The following is a 10762-nucleotide window of genomic DNA, read 5'->3' on the forward strand; positions in this document are numbered from 1 at the left end:
TCCCAACACATCCCGCACTTGGTGGAACGGGCAGGACAGTCCATTTGCCGTATATCCTTTCGTTCCAAAAGCTCTTCCACCTGCGTTGTTCGATGCGGTCGCGCATTTTCATCCAAAAAGGGAGTCAGCGCCGAGTGCATTCCTGAAAAGACACACAGTAGAGTAATGTACAGAAAGATTTGGAGATCAGTAAACCCATGTAACTTGTGTGAGGCCATGGTTTATGAACAGCAGTCTTCCTGAAGCGGACTGTCCTGCCCAGAGTCCGGACCTGAATCCAATGGTGTAACTAACCAAGTTACTACGGGTTATTCCTTATTATTGGGAATGGAAATACTTATTGCTTATGAAATCAACGTGAGAAGAATAGGGTCGCCTCCGACTCAAACCATACAACTAATCAAAGATTTGGTCGAGTCGGAAAATAAATTAATTTGATCACAGACCAAAAACTCACAAAAAATGCATACGTTGTGAGGTCGCTCACAGCGGATACGATGTAATTAATAGTATTGCCCGTGCGCTGTTCACGACAATCAAACATTTAAAATAAAATAGAAAATGCATGAACACTGCATAAGATCAGCTCCCAGCAACACACCTGAAAATATGACTTAATCTAAAGCATTTGTTATAAAATACAAGAGGAGACTAATCACTGGACCTGTGCATAAGGAAACGCATTGGATGTGCTAACGGGAAAGCTACGAGGTGAGTGGCTTAGGCGCAAAAACGTAATCTCGGAACACAAGAGAAAATTGTAGATAAAATCATTTATTCCTAAACTAAGGATGTGAGGCATGTACACGATTCCTGATAACACGTGGTTTGTGGAGGCACAATTTCTAGGTATAGTGCCAAATTCCAACAATATCACATCATACAATCATGTTAAAATTTTCTAAAACAAACATGCGGTCGGACAGTTAGTGATGCCGGTAGCCCAACAACTATAATGTTCTACCACGTGGTTGGCTCCCCACGGACGAAAGACACGGAAAGTAAGAAAAATTTACGAGAAGGCAAGGCTCTAAATATTTAGAAAGGTGAAAGCTTATACAGGCACAGCTGAAGGCAAACAGACATTCATACAGAAGCGAGTGCTCACTTCTTATCGACACCTTTGTGTGGCGCTCTTCCGGCGGATCCAAGTCTGCTACAGAAATTTGCTAAAAGAAAAATCTGCCAAAGTTTTGCATTCCTTGCTGCGACAAGGCAAAGCAATCTTCCAGATTTGAAAAGCGAGACCAAAGGCTAACAGCTCTCCCCTCGCCAAGTAACAACGCGCCACGCGGTCGGTCTAACTCACCCTTCTTCGACTGGAGCACAGCTGTGGACGCTTCCCGTACCGGCGGCAGACTGCCTCCCGCTTCTCCAGCCTCTTCCACGCTCCGCGTGGACCGGAAAACCCCAAGATGCCATTTCCGCCACCAACCTAACGCAGGTGGATTTCTCACAAGTAGCGGAAACCTCTTTGCCGACTTGACCACTACGAGAGTTGGCTATTCTGTGCAACTGCTGCTGAATCTGTACGACTATCGCAGACTTTCTGCAGCAGACTACGCCACCGTCTAGCAACGTGACACACAACCACATTCATTCAATCACACTACTATGAGAGTAAAGAGAATAGAGAAACAAGGAAAAGAAAGAGAAATGGTAATGAAAATGGGCTACCGGACTAATGAAAGGTGGCTACAGGACCCTTTCAATGGAACGAAACAACTTTCGGATGAGTTAGTAAGTCGACTTCGCTCCAGACCCCAGAACCCAGCATTACCACCTTCCCCGGTTTAGGTTCTTGAAGAGACTGAGTAGCTGCCATTTCTCCACTGACATTAAGACATCTCATTGAACATGGCTTCAGATGAGTTCTAGCCACAATAAAGGCGAAGGGAGGACAGTCCGTGAATCATCTCTGTTAATTCATCTCGTGTTACAATTTAGTTTGATTAATCTTTTTGGTGATGAAACACGTCAGTTAACATCGGGAGAAAAGACTTCCGAACCCTAATCAATAATGTACTACGTTACAAACAGTCTCTACCAGGAAGCAGAAGGCTAACAGAGATGTGTGACTCAGTTACCACGCAGACTACCTCTTGGTACTGCGCCCTCGAAATCCATCTGCACAACACGAACTTTTAAAGTTGCCTGCCCTGAACTGCAGTGTAGTTGTCGGTACAGTGCCCTCCAATGTACACGGCAGCGCTAAAGAAACTAGTATAGGCATGCGTACTCGAATACAGACATACGTAAACAGGCAGAAGACGGCGCTGCGGTTGGCAGCGCATTGTATAAGCCAACAAGCGTCTGGCGTAGTTGCTAGATCGGTTACTGCTGCTAAAATGGCAGGTTAACAAGATTTAACTGAATTTGAACGTGGTGTTATAGTCGGCACGCGAGCGATCGGACGCAGCATCTCCGAGGTAGCGATGTAGTGGGATTTTCCGGTACGACCATTTCACGAGTGTACTGTGAATATCAGAAACCCGGTAAAACATCAAATCTCCGATCTCGCTGCATCCGGAAAAAGATTCTGCAAGAACGGGACCAACGACGACTGAAGAGAATCTGAACAACAGAAGTGCAACCCTTCCGCAAATTGCTGCAGATTTCAATGCTGGGCATCAAAAAGTGTCAGCGTGCGAACCATTCAACGAAACATCAGCGATACAGGCTTTCGGAGGCCAAGGCCCACTCGTTTACCCTTGATGACTGGACGACACAAAGCTTTACACCTAGCTTGGGCCCGTCAACGCTGACATTGGACTGTTGATGACTGGAAACATGTTGCCTGGTCGGACGAGTCTCGTTTCAGATTGTATCGAGCGGATCGATGTGTATGGGTATGGAGACAACCTCACGAATCCATGGACACTGCAAGCTGGTGCAGGCTCTGTAATGGTGTGGGGCGTGTGCAGTTGGAGTGACGTGTTACTCCCCGTACATCTAGATACGGCTCTGACAGGTGACACGTTCGTAAGCATCCTGTCTGGTCATCTGCATTCATTCATGTCCATTGTGCACTCCGACAGACTTAGGTAATTCCAGCAGGACAATGCGACAACCCACACGTCCAGGATTGCTACAGAGTGGCCCCAGGAACAAAGTTCTGAACTACTCAGACATGAACACTATTGAGCATACCTGGGATGCCTTGCAACGTGCTGTTCAGAAGAGATCTCCACTCCCTCGTACTCTTACGAATTTATGGAGAGCCGTGCAGGATTCATGGTGCAAATTCCCTGCAGCACAACTTCAGACACTAGTCGAGTCCATACCACCTCGTGTGGCGGCACTTCTGCGTGCTCGAGGGGCCCTACACGATATTGGGCAGGTCCACAGCCGGCCGCGGTGGCCAAGCGGTTGTAGGTGCTTCAATCCGGAACCACGCGGCTGCTACGGTTGCAGGTTCGAATCCTGCCTCGGGCATGGATGTGTGTGATGTCCTTAGGTTAGTTAGGTTTAAGTAGTTCTAAGTCTAGGGGACTGATGACCTCAGATGTTAAGTCCCATAGCGCTTAGAGCCATTTTGAGCAGGTGTACCAATTCCTTTAGTTCTGCAGTGAATGAGGTCTGTTGATGAGTTACTCTAACAAGGGGAGGCCGCCAATTGTGAAATTCAGATTCGATTCATACTGCGCATAATAAAAGCTCATGGCCTGGGGTGTAATGTGGCAAAGCACCAAGATGCACTTCTCAGCCGTTGTCGAGAAAATCGACAGTTAAAAGTAACCGTTGCGGTGAAATACTCTCTACGATTGATAGTTTTCTACAGCGTCGTGGCGCAGCGGTAAGCTCTGGGGTTCGTAATCTAAAGGTCGCCGGATCGAATCTCGCGCCATGCAACTTTTTTTATTATTAGTTTTTGTAATATATATATAACTATTAATGAATTGCTTATGCATCTTGGTGAAGGCGGATCGCTCTCCAATTGTACAGCTTCCATTTTTCCGTTTGTTTAACAGGGTGTACCAAAGCTTTCACGTCCGCACTGATTATATATATATATATATATAATTCCTGGTAATCAGTTGCAACAATTATGCATATAATAAGTTGTTGAAAGTCGTTTGTCGTGGAAAAACTGGCGACTTCGAACATCATTATGTTTTCCGCAAACAAAGTTGTATTTCACAAATGTTATTAATTGTCTTCATAATGTTAACCACGTATAGTTAACGGAAGACGTAGAAACGTTATTCCGAAACGAATACGTATAGCGTAAGTCAAACGTTCGAATTAGAATAGAGACCCCACGAACACAAATTTGCTGTGTCAGGTATGAAATATAAACACTTGAAGGACAGATGTTGAATGGGCCGAAACGAGCCGCTGCATAACAGCGTAGTTGCCTGCTAACTTCGAAAGAAGGTAGATGCGGTCCCTAACGCAACTTATAACATCGTCGAAAATCAGTGCGGATGGGAGAGCTTTGGTACACCCTGTTAAACAAACGGAAAAATGGAGGCAGTACAATTGGAGAGCGATCCGCTTTCACCAACGTGCATAAGCAATTCATTAATGTTTGAATTACAAAAAACTAATAATAAAAAAAATGCATGGCGCGAGATTCGATCCGGCGACCTTCGGATTACGAACACCCGAGCGCTTACCGCTGCGCCACGACGCTGTACAAAATTATTAATCGTAGAGAGTATTTCATCACAACGGTTTCTTTTAACTGTCGATTTTCTCGACAACGGCTGAGAAGTGCATCTTGGCGTTTTGCCACATTACACCTCTGGCCATGAGCTTTTATTATGCGCAGTATGAATCGAATCTGAATTTCACAATTGGCGGCCTCCCCTTGTAAGACAGCCGCACGCTGGGGATGTTGATACACCCGTAGCAAACCAGTCTAGTAAAATCTTAATTAATTGTGGAGTCCCAGCGTCCTCCAGTTTGGTAGATATATATTCGTCACGTCAATTGTGAAAGGTTACAAATGCGTTCATCAGAATTCACTGAGCTCAAGCGACCATATCTAATTCCGAACAACATGACACCACCGCCCCTAACGAAATTGTTACTCACCCATGAATTTGCAACTGTAAGCTGTCACAACACTGTCATGCTGTGCGGCAGATGTTTGATGCTCTCTGCCACACGATACTTAAACCACATGGCAAGGATAGGTTAGATCTGCTTGACACTTAAGGGGCTCCGGAACGCCCTATACTTGCAATGTTAAAATAACGCTTATAAATTACATCTTTCCTCAGAAAGTATTTGAGGTAGGAAGTTGAACTTTTTACAGATTATTTATTGGAATATGGGCTACAACTTAACACAGGGATTTTACAAAATTTTAGTTCAGTTATTAAAGATGATTTTTTTAAAATTGTAATGAAAATTCACAACATTTTTTTGCAATTTTTTTTATTTATATATTCAAAAATATACAGTTTTTTGGAAAAAGGCTGTGTTAAATTATGCAGAAGGTACTGTTTAACATTTAATGAAAGTTTGAAACAAATATGTTTGGAAGATCCTTAGAAAACATGTAATTAGTATGAGAAAATAAAAGTTTTGGGAATCGAGCGACAAAGATTGGATTAACTTTTTAGTGCATTCCAGGTCCATAGGATGGATTATCTTCATCCTCTGCAAACTCCTCCTCCAGCTTCCTCTTGTTCCTCCTCCTGTTTACTCTTGCTTGTATTTCTAGACTCTTTACAGCCCTGTCTGCAGCCCGAAGGCGTTCCTTGTCTAAAGCAAGCATCGCTCGTTGTTGTGTTCGTAGATTTTGCTGCCATTTTCTTCAGTTGCAGTTACTGCAACACTGTTCCAAAAGGTGGTCATGTATGAACACTTATCACATTTCAGTTGTATTTCACTGCCGGCCGCGGTGGTCTAGCGGTTCTGGCGCTGCAGTCCGGAACCGCGGGACTGCTACGGTCGCAGGTTCGAATCCTGCCTCGGGCATGGGTGTGTGTGATGTCCTTAGGTTAGTTAGGTTTAAGTAGTTCTAAGTTCTAGGGGACTTATGACCTAAGATGTTGAGTCCCATAGTGCTCAGAGCCATTTGAACCATTTGTATTTCACTAGCAAGTCCTACGTGCTTTATTATGGAGAGTTCCAGACTAACTTCACTACAATGAATACATCTTACACAGTTTGAAAAAATTCCTTTGAGAACCGACATATTAAATATTTCATTCACATACGATTCGCCCATAAAACATTCATAGTTTTCACTCATTGAACCAAGCTTCTTCTGTGAAGTATTTTCTTTCCCACTTTGACTGCTATGGGCAGGTGTACTTGAGAGGTTAGGTTCACTCACTTGGTTATCGTCTTTATTGTTTACAGTAATAACACATACCTTTGGCTTTCCAACATTTCTCCTTTTCTTAAAAGCCTTCAGAGGATTTCTAATAACTTTACTTTTACTCATTATTATACTTCAACAAAACAGAGACTCAAGAAACAGAATTAATTACGAATATTTTCGAGATAACGACAGAGTAAATAAACATGAAACAATCGACAATCACACCAGCGATATATATTGAACCATCTCAGGTTAGCCACAACACATACTTTATCTCACATCACTAAAATGTACCTGATGAACACGGACGTTAATAATACCACCATTTGACAGCAGTTTAACAGCGCCACAGTGGGTCACGCCCATGTAGAACACATTTCAAAAAAAATTTAAAAATAGTTGTAGTCTTCGGAATTGAATAAATTATATATCTATTAAAAGGTAATAGTCTGCAGATTCAGAAAACGCAAAAAAGTAAAAATTGAACTTTTCATGATTTTGAGCCTTTCCGGAGCCCCTTAATAAACCAATATTCTCCAGTCCTGCCGTCACAACCACGAAGTCATCTGTGACAATATAATTACAACACTGAAACAGTAGATAACTAGAGAGGACACATCATCCCACTTATTGACATGATTTAGAGCGTTGGCGTTTCGCACGGCATAAGCTTTGTCCATTATCTGTCATTGTCTTAAGTCTGTTTAGATTGTCACAAATCAAAATATACATTATGAAAACCAGTCCAATTCACTGCCTACTCGACAAAAATCAGATTTTGTCAACTCGACAAGAGCAAGAACAAAGCTTATTACGCCGCAGAGGGGGGCTGACGTTCACTGCATGTCCGACCGCTTTCAATACCTGCGGCTTTCTCCCTGAACAGTAGCTTGCCACTCCCACTGCTAACCTTTCTGCGCTGCAGTGACGTCAGACCATCCACTTCAGGAATATTGATCCTTCTAATAGTATAATGGCTTAAATTATTGGCTCCAATTGAGACACTCTCCACATGCACTGTACACTTTCTCCTCCCTCCTACTACTGAAAATCCGTGATTTTATTATGGTGTATTTTCCTTTCCTCTTCTGATTGCCTTGGACTGTTCCAACAGGTCGTAAATGAGGGGTGTCTGTCCCTGCAAACTATACCATACATTTATTTTTGTTCACTGTTAGTATTCTTAAGCCAGCCTTTCAGACCTCTAGAAGCAGTAGCTTGAACTCCCGCCATACCTACTTGCGCTTTTGCACACTCCTACACCCTCCTGGACGGCGATATGTGGCTTTTATCAACCTCATTTTAGAAGAATTTCACATCCCACTACAGATGTTTCTACCTGATTCTTCCACCTCATCAGTATTTTAATCTACCACCTTATTAACTCTGAAATGAAGATGCACTGTGAGATGACGTACCACTGCCATGCCTCAACGTCAATATCTACCCACCATCGTTTGGTTGCAGATGACAAGCTACCTGCAATAAATAATGGCCCTGAAAAATCATGCACGCCAGGTGTAATGGTATTAACAAAAAGAAACGAACTGTTGTTTGAACTAAATATCTACATAATTTAGTATTCACTTAGTAACAATGTTCGCATTACAGACTAAATAAAACAGAAACCCACTGATGATGGCACAGTGGTGCTGAAACATGCTTGGGAACCTGGTTCAAATGGCTCTGAGCACTATGGGACATAGCATCTGAGGTCATCAGTCCCAATGAATTAGAACTACTTAAACCTAACTAACCTAAGGACATCACATACATCCATGCCCCAGGCAGGATTCGAACCTGCCACCGTAACAGCAGCGCGGTTCCGGACTGAAGCGCCTAGAACCGCTTGACCACAGAGACCGGCTGGGAACTTGGAAAAAACAGTTTTGCATAACTGGCGGACCTCACATACAACAATTTCAACTGCAGACACGTAAACACAACGAGCTACAAATCGAAATGATGAATACATCAACTTAAAAGCTAATAACATGTATAAACTAACGTATCTGGAAGCAAATGAAAAATTTTTCTTTTCATAATTGAAACCGGCTTACTTGATTTTGGAACTATACCTCTAAAACTAACTTCTAAAGTTTAAAGCGTGTTTAACTTACGTCAGTTCGTCAATGCAGCCTTTGATTTGCTTAGGTCGAGAAGTGCGATTTTTCAAGTTTAAAGTGAGTTCTGTTAGCAGCATCCTAATAGCTAAACATATTTTATTTTTTGTATATTTAGGTGTGTCATTAATATCAATACTCGCTTTCAGACATGTGCTTTGCCCAGTTCAAAGGCGCAATATGGCTCACGCAGATGCGTCTGGTCTCTGACAAGTCTCTCCAGTTACCCCTGTAGTTCCCCCAGTATCCTGGCCCAGGTACTCTATGCTTACATCCAATATATATTTTTGGACGCTCAAGATATTTCTAATGTTTTTTCGTCCGGCAAATGGTCGCACGTGGTTCGTAAATTAGTTATGAACATGTCACCCGAATCTTATTAACAGCCTTGTTAGAGACACTAACATTTTTTTTATTCTTCAACTTTCTTTCACCCAGGAAAGAGAATTTTGAATCCGAGAAATTCATTGGTATAGGATTTCCGAAGTATTGACGATAAATTACTACAGTTCAAAAATGGTTCAAATGGCTCTGAGCACAATGGGACTTAACTGCTGAGGTCATCAGTCCCCTAGGACTTAGAACTACTTAAACCTAACTAACCTAAGGATATCACACACATCATTGCCCGAGGCAGGATTGGAACCTGCGACCGTAGCAGTCGCACGGTTCCGGACTGAAGCGCTTAGAAGCGCTCGGCCACCGCGGCTACTACAGTAAAAATGCATTTAAGAATCTGGATATTTAAGTTGTCATAACGAATAATACACTTCCCGGAAGTTTATGCTGAAGTCTAAAAGAAATATGTGTCGCTGAGATAACAAATACTTCACGAATTGTGCATAGCGCTGTAGGGATTGCACTGAAGAGAAGTGAAACCACTGTCTGTGAATGCTAAAATTCATTTAGTGTGTGGCATTAATTAGTGATACTGTAAACACGTTATATACTCTGCCATCCATCAAGTTTATCAATAAAAAAATTTGTATGCTTGAAAACAATTTTTTTTTTTGGTTTGTATAGCTTCTGACTGGTTTAATGTAGCCCACCACGACGTTTACTTCTGTGCCAATCTCTTCATTTCGGATAGCACCTACACTCAACATAGTTAAATATTTGTTGTGTGTATGTTAATCTCTGTCTTCGCCTTCTTTTTTGGACCTCTGTGATTCCTTTCCGTATCTCAGTAACTATTCCCTGATGTGTCATAACACATACCCTATCATCTGTCACATCTTCTAGTTAGAATTTTTTCACACAATTCTTATTCGCTGATTCTGCGGAGCACCATCTCTATTTTATCTTTTTTTGTACCAATCCACATAATTTTCAGCATTCTTCTGTAACAATGTATCTCGAAGTCTTCGCTTCTCGTCTTTTCTGAGATTATTCACCCTGCCCCACAAAGTCATAATTAAATTTCACACAATGCTGTACTTCTGAAGTTAATGACTATGTTTGCCATTAGTAGACTATGTTTTGCGATGAATGGCCTCTTTCCCTTGTTAGTCCGCTCCTTATACCCTCCTTGCGTCGTCTATCATGTGATATTTAGCATAATTACTTCGATTCGTCTGCTAGACGGTCCGTAATTTTCTTGCTAAGTTTCTCGGTAATGTCATTTCTGCTGTTTCTTAATATCTTTAGATTTCTTTTGTCTGCTCTTAGTTTATATTCTGTGCCCAGTAATCTGTACATTCCATTCAATAGGTCGTGTCATTCTTCCTCGCTTTTACGTAGGGCCTAATAATTGAAGTTCTTTCGCCTTGAATTTTAATCTCGCTTCTTAAACTTTCTTTTAGTTCCCTTAGTGATTTTTTTTATGTAGGCTTCTGGTTGAACAAAAGGTGAAGAACTGAATCCCTACCGTATGGCCTTTTTAATCCTAGCACATATTTACTGATCCTCCGTTTCTATTCTTCCATCGTTACTTTTGTACACTTTGTGTCTTTCCTGCAGCGTATACCTATTTTTCTGAGCATTTCAAACATATTTCAAAACTATACATTAGCCAACACTTTTTGTAGGTCGACAGACTCTATGAAAGTAAATTATTTTTCTTAAATCTTGCCTCGTTCCCAAGTGTAACGTCAGAACTACCTCCGTAATGCTTTTGCCTTTCCTAGAGCAAAATTTATCGCCGTGTAACGGATCCTCAGTTTTCTTTTTCATTCTTTTAAATATTATTATTGTCAGCTGCTTTGGTTCATGATCTATCAAGCTGATCGTGATATAGTGCTCACATTTATCTGTCATTGTTATCTTCGAGATAACGTGGTTAATACTCTTCTTTAAGTTCGGTGGCATGTCTATAATTCCCCAGATTCTACATAATGACTTAAATAATCGTTTGATTACC

This window comes from Schistocerca americana, chromosome 2, assembly GCF_021461395.2.
Source record: "Schistocerca americana isolate TAMUIC-IGC-003095 chromosome 2, iqSchAmer2.1, whole genome shotgun sequence".
In the NCBI taxonomy this organism is placed as follows: Eukaryota; Metazoa; Arthropoda; class Insecta; order Orthoptera; family Acrididae; genus Schistocerca; species Schistocerca americana.